This window comes from Pristis pectinata, chromosome 4, assembly GCF_009764475.1.
Source record: "Pristis pectinata isolate sPriPec2 chromosome 4, sPriPec2.1.pri, whole genome shotgun sequence".
Lineage (NCBI taxonomy): Eukaryota > Metazoa > Chordata > Chondrichthyes > Rhinopristiformes > Pristidae > Pristis > Pristis pectinata.
In genome coordinates this window covers 108,691,412-108,708,446 of record NC_067408.1, presented here as the reverse complement: position 1 = coordinate 108,708,446, position 17,035 = coordinate 108,691,412, and the positions used below count along the sequence as shown (strand labels likewise).

The 17,035-nt window shown below is 43.8% G+C and overlaps 1 protein-coding gene across 1 annotated transcript in view; it reads left to right on the top strand.

Moving 5' to 3' along the window:
- LOC127569894 (calcipressin-1-like) overlaps positions 1-17,035 on the top strand; it is an 84,431-nt gene that overhangs the window by 51,776 nt on the left and 15,620 nt on the right. The gene's annotated exons all lie outside the window — the stretch shown is intronic.

Here is a 17,035-nt window from a genome sequence, read left to right as displayed (position 1 = left end):
TGTCCGTAATGCACTGGGCTGTGTCCACAACTCTCTGCAGTTTCTTGCGGTCACGGGCAGAGCAGTTGCCGTACCAAGCCGTGATACATCCAGATAAGATGCTTTCTATGGTGCATCTGTAAAAGTTAGTGAGAGTCAAAAGGGACAAACCAAATTTATTTAGCCTCCTGAGGAAGTAGAGGTGTTGGTGAGCTTTCTTGGCCGTGGCATCTACGTGATTTGACGTAGATGATTTGATGTTCACTCCCAGGAACTTGAAGCTCTCAACCCTCTCGACCTCAGCACCATTGATGTAGACAGGTGCATATACACTGCCCCCTTTCCTGAAGTCAATGACCAGCTCTTTTGTTTTGTTGACATTGAGGGCAAGGTTGTTGTCGTGACACCATTCCACTAAGCTCTCTATCTCCTTCCTGGATTCCGACTCATCGCTGTTTGAGATACGGCCTACAACGGTGGTATCATCTGCATACTTGTTGATGGAGTTAGAGCAGTATCTGGCCACACAGTCATGAGTGTATAGTAATGCAAGAAGGAGACCTTTTCTATTTCTATTGTAGTTGTTCTTTGGGGTGGTCAACCAATTTTGACTTCTATTTCCAACAGTCCAGGTGTGTTGGATGCCCCTTAGTTTACATGCCAAATGCTGCCCAGTTGACCATGTTTGTCCAAATATCCCTCCAGCCTGTCCACTTACTTCCTTCCCACCCACTGTCCCTACCATGGAAACCAGGAAGTATTCATTCCATTACTAATATTAGAATAACCTACTGGGTAGATTTACCCAGGGAAGTTCTATTTTGCCATAGAGTATTCAGCTCCTTGAACAGGTTCTGTCATTTAGAGGTTATAAAGTTAGTCAGTTCCTGTCTAATCCTTGTATCAATTCCATTTATCCAGCATTGATCCATATCCTTTGATGCCATTACAAATATATCTCTTGATCTCAGTCATGAACATTTCAATTGACTGACCATCCTGTCCTGAGGGAGCTGCATGTGTTTCTGATCTCTACTTGCCACTTTCATGAGCAGGGCTGTACGATTTCACTCCTAAGACCCCACATCTAATTTTAAGATTCCCATCTTATGCTGGATTCACCCAGAGCAAATATGTTGTATCCTACAGAACTCCATTCTTCATTTTAAAACATTTAAATCATCTGTTGTACATTAGAAGCTCATAACTCGTCTGAGGTTTGAATATTGGGTCATGTAAGTCAACTGCACTCTGAGTCATCTTCAACCATTAGTGTTTTGTAGCCTCTGTTGATACTATTACATACATGATAGCTAGCTGTAGCCTGAAATATACTTCTGCCAGCAATTCCAGAGACTTGGTGATTAGAAAGGTCCTCCTTCGAGGCTGAATTCGTCACCGACTTCCATGTTTATTGTGACCTTGGAGACGAGTTGGAGATCTGATGTCTGCACACTAAGGGCTTATTCTGCTATGTCATTCAGTACAAAGTCCAAGCACAGACTTCCAGAGCCAGGTGCTTGATGTTTGATGATGCACTTAGCATCCAGCCCTTCAGCTTTCACCAGCTTTGAATCTGGGCACAGATTTTGATTGGAAACAAAAAATACGTAAGTGCATGAACAACAGAGACACGAGAGTCTGCACATGCTGGAATCTGGAGCAACACATGCAAAATGCTGGAAGAGCTCACCAGGTCAGGCAGCATCTATGGAGGGAAGTAAATAATCAACGTTTCGGGTCAAGACTCTTCACCAGTCCTGATGAAGGGTCTCAGCCCGAAACATTGACTGTTTATTTCTCTCCATAGGTGCTGCTGGACCTGCTGAGTTCCTCCAGCATTTTCTGTGTGTTACTGTTGAATAAGTGCAGGAAAGTGAATTTTGGCTGTTTTACTTAACCTGAATATCTTAATTTAAATCAAATGTGTTTCAAATGTTTTATAATTTTTATTCCTAATTATCAAACTCTGTTTTTGAGCTTTAAATGTCTCAAATCATAGACATTTCTTAGGGGCCATCAGGGCAGTCCAGGGGCAAGGCCTTGGGATCCACCACCCGAGGCCTAGACACCACTTGCAGCCTGCTTCATCTTGTAAGGTGATCACAGAATCAGACCCTCACTGGGAGGCAAAATGCCACATCGGGTGAGCATAGGGAACAGGCTGGATCGAGCACGATCGACTCCAGTGTTGTTTGGGGTCTACTTGCACTCTGAGTCCAGACTCCACAAAGAGAGCCATTTTGGAATCAGCTGTGCCTGGATTCCAGGCCTACAATCCACAAATTTAGGGGAGGTTACAAAAAAATTTGGCCAGAATATTACTGCTGCCTTTTTATTATTGCTGCCAAAGTAGTGGCACAGCAATGGAGCTGCTGCCTCACAGCTCCAGTGATCCAGGTTCAATCCTGACCTTTGGCACTGTTGGTCTGGAATGGACTGGCTTCATTCCGCATCCCAAAGACATGCAGGTTGGTGGATTAATTGTACATTGTAAAATGCCCCCAAGCAACTTGGTGAATGGTAGAATCTAGGGGGGTGTTGCTGGGACTATGGGAAGAATAAAATGGGATTAGCAGAGGATTGGTGTAAATGGGTGTTTGGTGTTTTACATGGACTTGGTGGGCCAGTTTGCTGGCAGTATACTCCAAGTCTAGGACTTGGTTCATGTCAGTCAGGTATAGAAATCCCAAACTTGCTGACAGATTCTAGCAGGTGAACCTGTTAGTACCTACTGTGGCTGGACACTATACCCAGTCCAACAATGCACACAAACTCACTGAAGTTCCCCAGCATTTGCCTGACCAATCTGCTCACTAACCCTGTGCCAGGTTAGAGATGCTCCTTGGGATCCCCTACCCTGGGATACTCTCATCCAGCATTTTGGGCCTTCTAGATCAAAACTAGGTAAGTATAACGCAATTTGGAATCCAACTACATCAATTGGAATTGGTTTATTATTGTCACTTGTACCGAGGCACAGAGAAAAACTTGTCTTGCATATCGATCGTACAGATCAATTCATTACACAGTGTATTGGGTAAAACAATACAGAATGCAGAGTAAATTGTCACAGCTACAGAGAAAGTGCAGTGCAGGTAGACAATAAGGTACAAGGTCATAACGAAGTAGATTGTGAGATTTGGAAAAATATTGGAAAGATATTTTTAATATTATTTCAACTGTATGGATTATTGATTTACAACCTCATCCTACTACTGCAATTTTTGGGTTACCAATGATGGATTTTGGCCACTTATCTGTTTCTGCTTGTCGTGTGATTGCTTTTGTTACATTAATGGCCAAGAGATCTATTTTATTTAAATGGAAGGATCCTATACCTCCTACTCATTTCAATGGCTTTCTCAAACTATAACATGTTTAAACTTAGAAAAAATTAGGAGTGGTACTGTTGATCCTTCGCTTAAATTTGAGGAAGTCTGGAGTCCATTTATTCAGTATTTCCATATGGTATAACCAGACCTTTTTCGAATCCCTTTCAATAACCTTTGAATATAGAGGAGCAGAGCTAACGACATAATAATATTTTTTTCAACTGAAGAAATATCAGTCCAGCTTTTTTTTTGAAGTTTTTGGTTTACTTTTGTTCATTATTATTTTTTCTAATTTGGGGGTTCTCTTTTCATATAATTAAATTTCTTTTCAAATTCTTTTGTATCATGTTCACTTAGTAAGAGATTGGGAGGTTCAGATTATATATTTTACTCCCTGTGAGTGTATATGTCAACCGTTATTATTGTTATCCCGATCTCTTCGCACCACGTGTATAATCACTAATGTTATGTATATTAATTTGAAACTTAATAATAAGATTGAAAAAGAAAAAGATTGTGAGGTCAAGAGTCCATCTCGTCATACTAGGGAACCGTTCAGTAGTCTTAAAACAGCAGGATAGAAGTTGTCCTTGAACCTGGTGCTACTTGCTTTCAGGCTTTTGTATCTTCTGCCAGAGGGGAGAGGGGAAACCAACAAGACAAAGATCAGGTGTGCCCTGATCCATAAACTAGCAAGCACAAGTTGGGATATATCTGCCTCAGTGCTGTAGATGTCATGACTGACCCTTCTGCACTCAGGGAGGAGGTACAGGAGCCTGAAGACCCACACTCAATGATTTAGGAACAGCTTCTTCCCCTCCACCATCAGATTTCTGAACAGTCCATGAACACTACTTCGTTATTGCTTTTTATTTGCAGTATTTATTTATTTTATAATTTATAGTAATTTTATGTCTTTGCACTGTACTGCTGCCACAAAACAACACATTTCATGACATATAAATCAGTGATAATAAACCTGATTCTGATCATGTGGTCTCACCAGTGTCCCCTGCCAGAGTCTGAAGTTGCAAAATCCTTCCAGTTTCACTCTGGTGAAGCAATTTCAACCCTGGTGAAGCTGAATGGAACCTGCAGGAGGTCCCCTACAGGCACACCAGATGTGGAATTAATTTACAAATGGAAATTGAGATCTTTTCCAAAAGGTGACTGTGGTGATCAGGAACAGACCATGGAACACATAACAACTCAGAGCTGAATCTGTAGGTGTCAAAAGGAGTCATCAAATTGATATAGTCTGGAAGTCCAATTACCTGATCTCAACATCTAAGTGTTGAGTTATGGTGCTCCGCAGTTACACCAGACAGCTGTATGCTGAAGAGTGGAAGGAGGTCAAGGCAACATTGGCAGGCAGTGGGTCCTGCTGAACATTCCATTTTTTTTTCTATCAAAGTCTTGTTTTAATGTATAATGTTACTGTTCTGAGGAAATGAGTTTTTTTTTAAATGAAAAACACTGAGGCATATGGGAACACCGTTCCTCTGATTTGGGTTGAATCATTGCCCTTTGAGGTAGCATTTCTTTGGTTCTCTGCATTTATTTGCTCTGCTGGGAATGCTGTTTTAATGCATGTGCAGAGCTGTTGTAACTTCAGTGTCAGATGCTACCTTTTCAATGCACATACCAAAATACAGACATGCTGTTGACTCTCAAATCCGGATAATGCAAAACTCACGCTATGCATATTTAGCACAATGCCTTGCCAACTTCAACACAAGTATCACTGTCAATCTCTATTGCAGACTGTTTGAAAGACTGGCCAGAAACCCCTTGATATGCAGTTAAATGGTGATTCTGCAGTATCTCTGGAGGAAGTCTCAATGCTGAATACTGGTATTAGTTGTTCTGCTGTGCAGGCTTAGTAGCAATGTGACATCTGCATTATAGCTGGCTACTAATCTTGTGCTTTGCAGCTAACATCCAGATATATCTCGGTTTCACACATAACAGCTGCAATGATTATACTACCAGACATCCAGTGTTAAGTGTTAGATGTGACCTTTGTAAATGCGGAAATGAAGGTTATGCAATTCTTTAATTGAATGACTCCTTATTTTTTTTATGACTTCAACTCAGTACAGCTTTGATTAGTAAATAAATCTTTGGAAAAACAAAGAAACTTAAAATGTGACTCATTTTCCTTCGCTCAGCAAGTGATGGATTTTTTTAAAAAAACAGATAATGAAACTAGCTAAATTTGTCATGAAATTAACAATTATATGAAATGTACTCTCTATTCTTCACTTGCAACCACCCAGTTTGAATGATTCATTACTAATTGTACTGTACACAGACTGTTACAAAAACTAGTTTTGACTGTATTTAGTTGTCTACAAGTTTTGATGCAAGAGAAGGCCATTTGGCCCATTTGAAATTATGCTAACTGATTCCCCCACTCATTCGCCGGTGACATTTTCTCGCACACATGCCCATTAACATCCCACCATCAGTCACAGCTTCCTCTTTTTCACGACCCCCCCACCTCTCTGCTTTCTGCAGGGATGTCTCTCTCCATGACTCCCTCGTCCATTCAACCTTCCCATCCACTGCTCCCCATCTCTGATCCTTTCCCTTGCAACCATAGGAGGTACAACACTTGTCCCTTCAGCTTCATCCCCTCCCTCATGGACCTAAACAGCCCTTTCAGGTGAGGCAGTGGTTCACATGCACCTCCTCCAACCCGGTCAATTGCATTCAGTGCTCACAATGTGGCCTCCTTACATCAGCAAAACTAAGCATAGAATAGGTGACTGTTTTGAAGAGCACTTGTGCTCTGTCCACAACAGCCAATTTAAACTTCTGGTTGCGTGTTATTTCAACTCTACTTCCCATTCCCACACCACCCTATCCATCCTTGGACTTCTCTATTGCCACAGTGAGGTCAAACACAAACTAGAAGAGCAACACCTTGTATTTCCTAGGGGGAGGGGGAATTATGATGCTCTTAGGCAGGAACTTGGGAGCGTAAATTGGGAACAGATGTTCTTGGAGAAGTGCACAACGGAAATGTGGAGGTTGTTTAGGGAGTACTTGCATGGGGTTCTGGATAGGTTTGTCCCATTGAGGCAGGATAAGGATGGTAGAGTGAAGGAACCATGGTTGACAAGAGACATAGAATATCTTGTCAAGAGGAAGAAAGAAGCTTACCTAAGGTTTAGAAAGCATGGATCAGATAGGGCTCTTGAGTTACAAGGTAGCCAGGAGGGAGCTTAAGAATAGACTTAGGAGATCCAGAAGGGGACATGAGAAGGCCTTGGCGAGTAGGATTAAGGTAAAACCCAAAGCGTTCTACACGTACGTGAAGAATAGGAGGATGACTAGAGTGAGGGTAGGACTCATCAGAGTCCCTGGAGTCGGAAGAAGTAGGGGAGGTCCTTCATGAATACTTTGCTTCAGTATTCACCAGTGAGAGAGACCTTGACGTTGGTGAGGATGGCGTACAACAGGCCGATACGCTAAGGCATGTCGACGTGAGGAACGAGGATGTGCTGAAACGTTTGAAAAATATTAGGATAGATAAGTCACCAGGGCTGGACAGGATATATCCATCATTATTACAGGAAGCGAGGGAAGAGATTGCTGCACCTTTGGCGATGATCTTTGTGTCCTCACTGGCCACAGAAGTAGTGCCAGATGATTGGAAGGTGGCAAATATTGTTCCTTTGTTCGAGAAAGGGAGTAGGGATAACTCTGGGAATTACAGACAAGTGAGTCTTTCTTCAGTGGTGGGCAAATTACTGGAGAAGATTGTTGGAACATTTGGAGATTTATGGGCATTTGGAGAAGCATCGGCTGATTAGGGACAGTCAGCATAGCTTTGTGAGGGCCAGGTCGTGCCTCACGAGTCTGATTGAATTCTTTGAGGACGTGACAAAGCATGTTGAAGGTAGAGCAGTGAATGTGGTGTACATGGATTTTAGTGAGGTGCTTGATAAGGTTCCTCATGGAAGGCTCATTCAAAGTCAGGAGGCATGGGATCCAGGGAAACTTGGCTGTGTGGATTCAGAATTCGCTCGCTCATAGAAGACAGAGGGTGGTTGTAGATGGAGCATATTCTGCCTGGGGTTCTGCAGGAATCTGTTCTGGGACCCCTGCTCTTTGTGATTTTTCTAAATGACTTGGATGAGGATGTGGAAGGGTGGGTTAGTAAGTTTGCTGATGACACAAAGGTTGGTGGTGTTGTGGATAGTGTCAAAGGTTGCTGCAGATTACAACAGGACATTGATAGAATGCAGAGCTGGGCTGAGAAGTGGCAGATGGAGTTCAACCCGGAAAAGTGTGAAGTGATGCACTTTGCTAGATTGAATTTCAAGGCAGAATACCAGGTTAATGGCAGGACTCTTAGCAGTGTGGAGGAACAGAGGGATCTTAGGGTGTACGTCCATAGATCCCTCAAGTTAGTATGATAGAGTTGTTAAGAAGGCGTATGGTGTGTTGGCTTTCATTAGTCGGGGTATTGCGTTCAAGAGCCGCGGGGTAATGTCGGAGCTCTATAGAACTCTGGTCAGACCACACTTGGAGTATTGTGTTCAGTTCAGATCGCCTCATTATAGGAAGGATGTGGAAGTTTTAGAGAAGGTACAGAGGAGATTTACCAGGATGCTGCCTGGATTGGAGAGCATGTCTTATGAGGATAGGCTGAGTGAGCTAGGGCTTTTCTCTTTGAAGCAAAGGAGAATGAGAGGTGTCCAAGATGATAAGAGGCATGGATCGAGTGGACAGTCGGACTTTTTCCCAGGACGAAAATGGCTTACACGAGGGGCATAATTTTAAGATGATTGGAGGAAGGTATGGGGGGGATGTCGAAGGTAAGTTTTTTTTAAAAAAACACAGAGAGTGGTGGGTGTGTGGAACGCACTGCTGGCAGAGGTGGTGGAAGCAGGTACTTCAGGAACATTTCAGAGACTCTTGGGCACATGAATGACAGAAAAATAGAGGGCAATGTGGGAGGGAGAGGTTAGACAGCAGGATAAAATGTTGACGCAACGTCGTGGGCTGAAGGGCCTGTACTGTGCTGTAATGTTCTATTTCGCTTGGGTAGCCTATACCCCAATGGTTTGAACATTGAATTTTCTAACCCACTCCCCCTGTGTTCCTTTCCCTCTCCCACCAGTCCACCCAGATTTTCTCCCCCTTCGTTCACCTTTTCCGTCCCCACCTTTCCCCAAACTCATTACTCTCCCCCACCATGTTCCATCTGCCCATCACCCATATAACTATCCGCCTGGGTTTCTTCACCCTTGGTTCGCCTTTTCTGACCCCCTCTCCCACCTAGTTCCGTCTGCCCGTCATCCCTCCCTTATCTGGTTACACCCATTACCTACCAGCCTCTGTCTTTATCCTCACTGTCCTCTCCTCCATCTGGTGCCATCTGCCTATTTCCCTCCGCCCCCTTATCCTGATTCCTTCTCTCACTTACCAGCATCTGTCTCATCCCTCCCTCTCACTTTTATGTATTGGCCATCTTCCCTCTATGCTCTCAGTCCTGATGCAGGATCTCGATCAGAAATGTCGACCATCCCTTTTGCCACCACAGCTGCTGCTGGACCCGTTGAATTCTTCCAGCAGTTTGTGCTTTGCTGATTAATCTCCTGATTCTCCTGTCCCCTACCTACAGTAGAGGCGATTTACAGTCCCCAGTTAACCTACTAATCATTATGCCTTTGGGATATGGGAGAAAACTGGGGAACTGCAAATTAGAAACCCATTCATTCAGAGGGAGAATATGCAGAGTCCACAGCGAAGGCACCTAAAGTTGTGAAGCAGCCATACTAACCCTCACATTACTGCCCCACCCTGGCACGAGGTGCTTGCATGTGTGCCAGCGGTCTGTTATAAGTTAACTAAGTCTACAAAAAAAATCCGCAGCTTGAAACCCATTTTAGTTCAAATTTTTGACACCTTGGGTTAGGCTGGAAAGATGAGAGTTCATGTTTGTATTTTGTTGAAAATCTAAAATAAAATTTAAAAGTAATGCTGGAAATGGTCTGTGCAGGGAGAAATGGCAGCAACCTTAGAAGTCAACAGCCTTTTGTTAGAACTGTGGAAAAATTAAGAAATAAAGCAACATCTGAGTTGGAGAGAGATGTTAATGTGGGGGGTGGGGGGAACTGGCAGAAGTAATGAAGGAAGGTCCATGGGGGGGTGGGGTGGGGGGGATTAAATGAGGTGGGGGTGACTGCTAAATGAGGGTGTTAAAGGTTCGCGAAAGTACCAAGAGGGAAGTGTGAATAGGAGCAGATGACTGAAATCTGAAGTTTCCAAAAGAGGGTTAAAATAGCCTGTGAATTCTGCAAATGTGAGATACAAAAAGGCTGATTATCCGAAACTGTTAAATTCTGAGTCCAGAAGGCCATTTTGTAACTAGACAGCCTGGTTTTAAGTTGTGTTGAAAATCTCTCTGCAGAACCATGATATATTCCTTTCATTTTCTTACAAACTTTGATCAATTTTGATTTTCTTAAAATGAATATGAACTCTGTATTTTGCAATATGGCAGATCTGGTAAAGCAATTTTAGCCTTAAAGCGCCAACGTGTGACTAAAATGGAAAAATATAGGGGACTGAACTTTCGAAAGATTGAGGGTTCTTGGGTACTGGCACTGAAGATGAGTTGAGACCAGCGCAGATCTGCCATGATCATGAATGGGAGGGCAGGCTTGATTGGCCAAGTGGCCTAATCATGCTATTTTCTTGTGTTCTTGAATACAAGATGGAATCTGAACACGTAGGCTCAAATGGAATGAGCTGAGGGTGGCTAATTTGTGTCTCATCACACTCCAGAATTTCCTCATAACCCACACACCCAATGCCTTCAGTTACAGCAAGTTTTCCTTAACGTCCCCTTTGAATTATATATGCCATGAGGTTACTACTAAGAAAAAGTGCTGTTCCACTTGGGTATAACAATGTCTGCATCTGGTTAAGCAATGCTGGAGTGAAGTAAACTTCCTTGAATGTCAGCAAAACCAAAACACCAACTCTCAGCATCACTGTGGTTCACAGTCATTCTGTTGCATACCATTTGCCAACTTGTGCTAAAGGAGCTTATTTCCATATACATGACCTATGCATACTGTATTGAAGCTCTCTTAAGAGCCTTCTCCTCTTCTGTGAGGAGTTTGCTTCAATACCTCATTTAATTAATCCTCAGCTACAACAGTTTCATTATGATTAGCATTATGATGTTTGTTGTCTGAAATTAAGGAAACTTCAATTCAAGGGTTTTTAATTAAAAAGATAAGAGATGCCATCTGGCAAAATATTAAATTATCAACTGTACTTTAGTCAGACAAATTACTGTAAAGATTTAATGTAAGTATAGTCATTGTGCTGATTTTCCACGTTTGCTGTAAGGTTAGTTGTGCAGCTTTTGTATTGCAAGCTGTGTTGGAAGTTCTATTCCCAGTATTTCACAAATAAAATTTAATCATGGAGACACTAGAGACTGCAGATGCTGGACTCTAGAGCAGCAAATATTGCTGGAGGAACTCAGCAGGTCGGGCAGCATCTATGGATGGAAATGGACAGAAGACGTTTTGGATCAAGACCCTTTTATCTGGCACTGATGCTGCCTGACCCACTGAGTTCCTCCAGCATCTTTGTTGCTTTAAAATTGATGATGTTTGGCTTGTGGTGAGTTCTGCTGCAAGTTTTTATGCAGTAAAAACGTTTGTCTTGTTCATGATGTCCTGCAATGCATAACTACCAACAAGGGCATCCCAAAATGCTCAACAGTCAAGAAGTACTAAGGATGTGTAATATTGTAATGCTAGGAATAGAGCAGCCAGTTTTCCCACAAACAGTGATGTGTCAGTGATTAGAGATTTTAAGATTTTATGGGAAAGCATTACTGGATACTAGTTTCCAATAATGTTCAAAGCAGGCTCTGGCACAAAAGTCAGTGAATTCTTTGGAGCAGCCTTTGATGTTGCCTGAAGTGGCTCTGTCTGTTATTGGAGCTGTATGTGAGTCGAGCTTCCTGGTGGTAATATTTGGGAAGCTGAAGGAAGACAAATTTTTTTTTTGAAGTGAGTCAAATAAGGAGCCTGATTTACTGACAAGGTCTTGCGTATTTTGTTAGGCTTTGTTCCTCATGCATCTGTATTTCCTTCTTCGTTTGTGAAAAGTGACATAAAATTTCCAAATGTTGTTAATTCTCCCCACCAGTATGTCCTGCACACCAGTGTAATTGCTGAACTTAATTCCTTCAGTTCTTGCCAGCAGTCATATTAATGACCTCTTCATTAAAGTGGCAGGTCCTCCTATTCATGCTTGTACAATGTGTGTCCACTTATTTTCCTACCCCAGGCATTTTATCCTGGATAGTTAACTTGGGAATTTCTAAACTGCTGCAATTACACACCCTCTTTCTGTGCTTTAATTTCTACTGAGCCCAACAGATTTAATTTGGTGCTTATGTTATTTGGAAGAGAGGATATTTATTCTTCCTGATCACAATCTTTTTGGGTTTCTTTACTGATTTTCAACAACCTACAGTATTTCCCTTTTGGTAAGAGGAACCTAGCAGACTACTAGCTAAATGGAGAATGATTGCAGGTGAGTGAAGTACAGAGGGATCTCGGTGTTCTTGTGCACGAATTGCAAAAAATTAGCAGATATGTGCAGCAAGTGGTTGGGAAAGAACAAGGCATACTGGAAGTAATCCAAAAGTTTCACTGGAGTGAGAGGTTTATCCTGTCACGGGCAGCTAAATAAGTTAGAAGTGCATGCCTTAAAGGTTATAAAAATGAGGAGTGATCTTATTAAAACATATACAAGATCCTTTAGGGGACAAGGTAGTGTAGATGGTGATGGATGAGTCTGCAGATGCTGGAATCTGGAGTAACAAACAACCTGCTGGAGGAACTCAGCCGGTCGAGCAGCATCTGTCGGTGGGGGGGAGGAATTGTTGACATTTTAGGTCAGGATATTGTGACATTTCCATTAATGTGGTCCAGAGGAACTACTCGCAGAGCATGGTGAATCTCTGGAATTCACAACCCCAGGGGGTTCTTGCTTTGTTATCTTCTCAGACCACAGATCAGATAATCATTTTGCAAAACACTCCTGCCCAGCCCACAAGGGTTGACCCTTCTTCCAACTGCCTGTATCTTCAGTTCTCCATCCCACTCCCATTTCCACTCTGACTTGACTTTGGCCGCCTCCACCTATCCAACAACAACAGCAAGCAAGAATGACTCCTTATCTTCTGGAAGGCACATTGCAACTTTCCAGACAACTTTGATTGTTGAATTCACCCATTGCACCCTTGTGTGTCATTTTTTTTCTGTCCTCTGCTTGTAGTCTAAGTTTTAATTCATTCTCCTTTTTATAGCCATCCTTTCACCATCCTTTACCACCTCTTTTGAACTGGCACCACTACTGTCTGGGACTGAGCCTGGCTCTGTGGCACAGAAGGGAAGGGGGGAGAAGAGGATAGTGACTGGGGATTCAATAGTAAGAGGGGCAGACGGGAGATTCTGTGGATGTGAAAGAGACCCAATGGTATGTTGCCTCCTGGGTGCTACGGTCTGGGATGTCTTGGATTGGGTCCACCATGTTCTGAAGGGGGAAGGTGAACAGCCAAGGTCGTGGTACATATTGGTTCCAATGCCATAGGTAGGAAAAGAGATGAAGTCCTGAAGAGGGAATAGAGGGAGCTAGGTAGGAAGCTGAAAAGCAGGACCTCAAGGGTAGTAATCTCTGGATTGCTGCCTGTGCCACGCACCAGTGAGGGTAAGAATAGGTTGATTTGGCAGATGAATGTATGGCTGATGAGTTGGTGCAAGAGGCAGGGTTTCAGGTTTGTGGATCATTGGGATCTCTTCTGGGGAAGCTATGACCTGTACAAAAGGGACTGGTTACAGCTGAACTGGAGGGGGACCAATATTCTTGCGGACAGGTTTGCTAGAGCTGTTGGGGAGGGTTTAAATTGGTTTGGCAGGGGGATGGGAACCAGAGTGATAGGTTGGTGCATTTAGTGTACAAGTAGATGCAGTGTGTAGAAAGACTGTGAGGAAGGATAGGCAGTTGAAAGGGCAAAACTGCAGTCAGTTAGATGGGCTGAGGTGTGTCTATTTTAATGCGAGAAGTATCAGGAACAAGGCTGATGGAACTTAGAGCATGGGTAAGTACATGGAACTACGACGTAGTGGCCATTACAGAGACTTAACTGTCATAAGGTCAGGAATGGCTGCTGGATATTCCAGGGTTCAGATGTTTCAAAAGGGACAGGGACAGAGGTAAAAGAGGTGGGGGAGTGGCATTGCTGATCAGGGACAGTGTCACAGCTGTAGAAAGGGAGGACATCCTGAAGGGATCATCCACTGAGTCAGTGTGGGTGGAAGTCAGAAACAGGAAGGGGGCAATCACTCTGTTGGGAGTATTCTACAGACCTCCCAATAGCTGCAGAGGCGCTGAGGTGCAGATCGGGAGGCAGATTTTGGAGAGGTGCAAAAATAACAGGGTTGTTGTCATGGGTGATTTCAACTTCCCTAATATAGATTGGCATCTCCTTAGTGTAAAGGGGATAGATGGGGCTGAGTTTGTTAGGTGTGTCCAGGTGGGATTCCTGGTACAGTATGTGGACAGGCTGACTAGAGGAGAGGCCACACTGGACCTGGTACTGGGCAATAAGCCTGATGAGGTTTCAGACCTCTTGGTGGGAGAGCATTTTGGAATCAGTGACCATAACTCTTTGACCTTTACCATAGCCTTGGAGAGGGATAGGAGCAGACAATATGGGAAAGTATTTAATTGGGAGAGGGGGAATTATGCTATTAGGCAGGAACTTGGGAGTGTAAATTGGGAAAGAGGATGTGCTGGAACTTTTGATAAACGTTGGGATAGATAAGTCTCGGGCCGAACAGGATATATCCTAGGATACTACGGAAAGCAAGAGAAGAGATTTCTGAGCCCTTGGTGATGATCTTTGCATCCTCACTGGCCACAGAAGTAGTGCCAGATGATTGGAGCGTGGCAAATGTTGTTCCTTTGTTCAGAAAAGGGTGTAGGGATAACCCTGGGAATTACAGGCAAGTGACTCTTTCTTCAGTGGTGGGCAAATTACTGGAGAAGATCCTTCGAGACAGGATTTATGGGCATTTGGAAAAGCATATGCTGATTAGAGATAACATGGCTTTGTGAGGGGCAGGTCATGCCTCGCAAGCCTGATTGAATTCTTTGAGGATGTGACAAAGCACATTGATGAAGGTCAAGCAGTGGATGTGGTGCACATGAATTTTACTAAGACATTTTATAAGGTTCCTCATGGAAGGCTTACTCAGAAAGTCAGGAGGCATGGGATCCAGGGAAATTTGGCTGTGTGGATTCAGAATTGGCTCGCCCACAGAGACAGAGGGTGCTTGTAGATGGAGCGTATTCTGCCTGGAAGTCGGTGACCAGTGGTGTTCCTCAGGGATCTGTTCTGGGACTCCTGCTCTTTGTGATTTTTCTAAATGACTTGGATGAGGATGTGGAAGGGTGGGTTAGTAATTTTGCTGATGACACGAAGGTTGGTGGTGTTGTGGATAGTGTCAAAGGTTGCTGCAGATTACAACAGGACATTGATAGAATGCAGAGCTGGGCTGAGAAGTGGCAGATGGAGTTCAACCCGGAAAAGTGTGAAGTGATACACCTTGCAATATTGAATTTGAAGGCAGAATACAATGTTAATGGCAGGACTCTTAGCAGTGTGGAGGAACAGAGAGAGGGATCTTGGGGTCCATGTCCATCGATCCCTCAAGGTTGCCATGCAGGTTGATAGGGTTGTTAAGAAATTGTATGGTGTGTTGGCCTTCATTAGTCAGGGTATTGAGTTCAAGAGCCGTGAGATAATGTTGCAGCTCTATAGAACTCTTGTTAGACCACACTTGGAGTATTGTTTTCAGTTCCGGTTGCCTCGTTATTGGAAGGATGTAGAAGCTTTAGAGAGGGTGCAGAGGAGTTTTACCAGGATGCTGCCTGGATTGGAGAGCATGTCGTATGAGATGCATTGAGTAAGCTAGGGCTTTTCTCTTTGGAGCGAAGGAGGATGAGAGGTGACCTGATAGAGGTGTACAAGATGATAAGAGCCATAGCTCGAGTGGACAACCAGAGACTTTTTCCCAGGGTGAAAATGGCTAATACGAGGGGGCATAATTTTAAGGTGATTAGAGGAAGGTATGGGGGGGGGGGGTGTCAGAGTTAAGTTTTTTTTTACACAGAGAGTGGTGGGTGCATGGAACGCACTGCCGGCAAAGGTGGTGGAGGCAGATACTTTAGGGACATTTAAGAGACTCTTAGATAAATGAATGATAGAGAAATGGAGGGCTATGTGAGAGGGAAGGGTTAGATAGATCTTAGAGTAGGATAAAATGTCGGCACAACATTGTGGGCCGAAGGGCCTGTACTGTGCTGCAGTGTTCTATGTTCTCTTTCCTCCTACCCCCCCCCCGGTCTTTCATCATAAAACTTGTTATGGATAACTTCTACTTGTGTGCCATTTTCTCCCCTTCCCATTCTCACACCAACTTGTCTGTCCTCTGCCTCCTTCGCTGCCACGGTGAGGCCAAACTGGAACAACACCTCGAATTCCACTTGAGTAGCCTACAACCCAATGGTTTGAACATTGAATTTTCCACTTTCAGGTAACCCACACGCCCAGTGTTCCTTTTCCACTCCCACTGGTGCGCCTAGGTTCTCCTTTTTGTTCACATTTTTCCATTCCCCCCCCCCCCCCGACTAGATTTGTTAGCCTCCCCCACCTACCCATCACTCACACACCCATCCACCTGGGTTTCTTCTCCCTTGTCCTACCCTTCCTTTCCCCTCCCCCATCTGGTTCCATCTGCTCATTATCCCTCCCTTTTTTCTGGTTCTACTTACCACCTTCCAGCCTCTGTTCTATCTTCCCCCTTCCCCTTCCCACCCCCTGGCTCCATCTTATCTGTTTCCACCCATCACTCACCAGCCTCAGTCTCTAAACACCCCCATCCCCCACCTGGCTCCATCTGCCCGTCATCCTCCATCCTCGCCTGGTTCCACCTATCACCTGCCAGCCCCTGCTTCACCCTTCCCTCTCACCTCTTTGTACTGGCCATCTTTCCCTCCACATTTTTAGTCCTGATGCAGTATTTCAGCCCGGAACGTCAATCATTTCTTTGTCTCCACAGATGTCGCTTGACCCTCTGAGGTCCTCCAGCAGTTTAGTTTCTTTTTGCTCTAGATTCCAGCGTCTGCAGTCTTTTGTGTCTTTGTCGATAACCTCTCCTAATTCCATTGTAATTCTCTTCCCCCCCCCCCCCCATGCTCTTTGCTTGTTTCGGGCTTAAACTTGTCCAGAGGCATTGAATTACTTGGAGGCACCAAAAAAACGTTTAATATTCCTTGGCTGGAATGTGATTTGGAGTTGGCAGAAAAGTTGAGATCTGCTGACACCCATCCTATACGGCAGATAGCCGGTTGCTATCCACTAACTGTAATATAATAGTGCCTTTGCGTGATTTTCAGCCAACAAATTCTGTGAAATTTATAAATGGAACATGCAATGTTGGTGGCAGCTTATTTTCGGTTTTAGTGGAGGTAGTTAAATTCAAATGGTGGTGCGAGTGGAAGGGAAATGAGTGCCTTGTTACATTCCCTATCATTCCCTCTTAATATCTTCACACACAGTTTAATGAGTCATTCCTGTTACTATTTAACAGTTCTTTTCACAGTGT